At 34.0% G+C, this 2186-nt stretch overlaps 1 long non-coding RNA gene across 1 annotated transcript; it reads right to left on the bottom strand.

Moving 5' to 3' along the window:
* Positions 1-265: 265 nt before the first annotated feature.
* LOC130498633 (uncharacterized) lies at positions 266-1373 on the bottom strand. The gene is made up of 4 exons (XR_008937536.1): positions 1246-1373; positions 1022-1163; positions 855-945; positions 266-708 (listed from the first exon to the last, which is right to left on the bottom strand). It is a non-coding gene; the product is annotated as an uncharacterized LOC130498633 (long non-coding RNA).
* Positions 1374-2186: the final 813 nt, after the last annotated feature.

The raw sequence follows: 2186 nt of genomic DNA, 5'->3' as shown, positions 1-2186 counted from the left end.
TCAGGAAGGCCAAAATCTGAGGATATGTCGTGTAAAACAAATCCAAATGGTGACTGCAGCTGATACTTTTTACAGCATTGAATCCTCCCTTTAATTAATTATTCTTCTTTAATATTTTTTTAAGTGATTCAAGCTTTGGTAACGCTTATGGTAAAGAGCATCACAAAGCTGCCAAAAATTTAATAATTATATCAAAAATTTAGCTAACTATAATGGGAGACGATTTTTTTACGACATACAAAGTTAACATGAAAAATAAGAATCAACCACAAAACAGAATGATTTACACATAATATAAAACCTAATTATTTAGAGAAACACAAATGTTATACAATAAATAGAACACACAGAAAATTCTATCCAGTTGTATCAACATCCCACGGAAAAATCATATTTTGCTGAATAACCAATTTTAAAAATAGATCAGTTCCGAAAACATTCACACCTTGATAAGCAACCTTTATCTTCGTCTCATCCACCTCACCAATGGGAGCCATTGATCTGTCTCTCGGACAGAATGTCATCGGTGTATGTTGCTGTTGCGTTCAATGAGCAACCACTATGATGAAACGATATCGAAGGAGGCGAAGCTATAGGTGGAAGGAGTGTAAAGTTTCACAGATAAGGTGGAGACATTCACTCAGTCATAATGACAGAAGCGGTGGCATGGAAACTTTTGTTTAGATCCATGTGTTCTTCTTATCTGAGCTACTTCCAGTAATTTAAAACAAAAACAAATCAGAGATCTGGTAGTCATAAGAATCATTAGTTTACAAAAAGAGGCCTTTGATCCATAAAGTACACAATTTTCTTATGTATAAAACCAAAAAGAGAAAATAGTTGAGCAACATTACCAACATCATCGAGAGTAGGAGGTAACACCAACTTCTCCCAAGTTCTCCGGTGAAGAACAAATTTATAAGTTGAGTATTTTGAAACATTGGGCTACAAACGTGAAACCTTGCAGTTAGAACACATATGAAAAAAAAGCCATGGAAAAAATTTGCATGTGGTTTCTTACGACTCGAGAGGAACTGTAACAGTCAGTGATGATCCCGATGACCCAGTTCCAGAAATTCTTGGATCAATTCAGATAGACTTTTGAGCCAATCTAGATGCCATTCGCCAATCCGGCCGGCCTAATCAGAGTTTAGAAGATTGATCTGACAGGAACTCCAGTCGGTTATACTATAAGAGAGATTGGAGAGATGAAGAGAGTACGAATTTTGGAAGGGAAATACATACATATTTATATAGAAAGCACACCGCCTCATCCATTCGATCCACGAATTGAAGACATTGCCGTGGGCGTCTAAATTAATGAGAGTTAAATACCATAACACACACCGTTTCAGAAATATGCAGGTTTTTCCAGAACTGAGACAGACTTTGAAGACTTTCAAAGAAGTATTCTCATAAGTATTCTAACATTTAAGGCAGTAGAAGACTTCCATAAAGTCTTTTGACAGAGTCTTCTCTCATGCCTCGTCTTTCATAACAAATCTGAGCATTTGGTAAATCTCCCTGTCATATTTTTTTTCATTTGGTAAACTTTTATTTCACAAGACTCTTACCTTTTGAATAATATTTTTGTTGCTTAAAACTCTTATCTTATTTTGTTGTTTTCTCTGTTTTAAAGTCATTTGAATGCTTTTGAATATGCAGGTTTTTTAAGTTCTGAGCCAAGATTTTGAAGACTTTCTCAGAATTCTTCTAACATATAATGGAGTCTTCTCCCATGTTTCTTTTTTATAACTGATCTGAGTGTTTGGGTAAGTTTCTATGTCTGATTTTTCTTCACTTCGTAATCTTTTGTTGTTTAAATCTCTTACCATTTTTCCAAAGTAAAACTCTCCAACCTTCTTATGTCTCTTAGAACTTGAAAACACCAAACTTTATATAAATTTATCATTTTTTGTCTCATGTCTTTTTCACTAATTCATCGTGTTTTGCAAGTTTTGTTACTATATGATTCTCATCTTCTACTCATTTAAAGGTAGATCTAAATTTTTTGGACATGTATTTTTGTGTTCTTTAAAGATAGACATATCCCATCTTTCACTTATTTTCTACCTTTTGAAGCCACTTGAACGTTTTTGGATTTGCAAGTTTTTTAGATCTGAGTCAGACTTTGGAAGAATTACCGAAAGTCTTCTCAGAAGTTTTCTAACATATAATGAATGCGC

The sequence above is a fragment of the Raphanus sativus genome, chromosome 8 (genome assembly GCF_000801105.2).
Source record: "Raphanus sativus cultivar WK10039 chromosome 8, ASM80110v3, whole genome shotgun sequence".
Classification (NCBI taxonomy): domain Eukaryota; kingdom Viridiplantae; phylum Streptophyta; class Magnoliopsida; order Brassicales; family Brassicaceae; genus Raphanus; species Raphanus sativus.
Note: the sequence above shows the minus strand (reverse complement) of the source record. Positions and strands in the feature narration are given on the sequence as shown.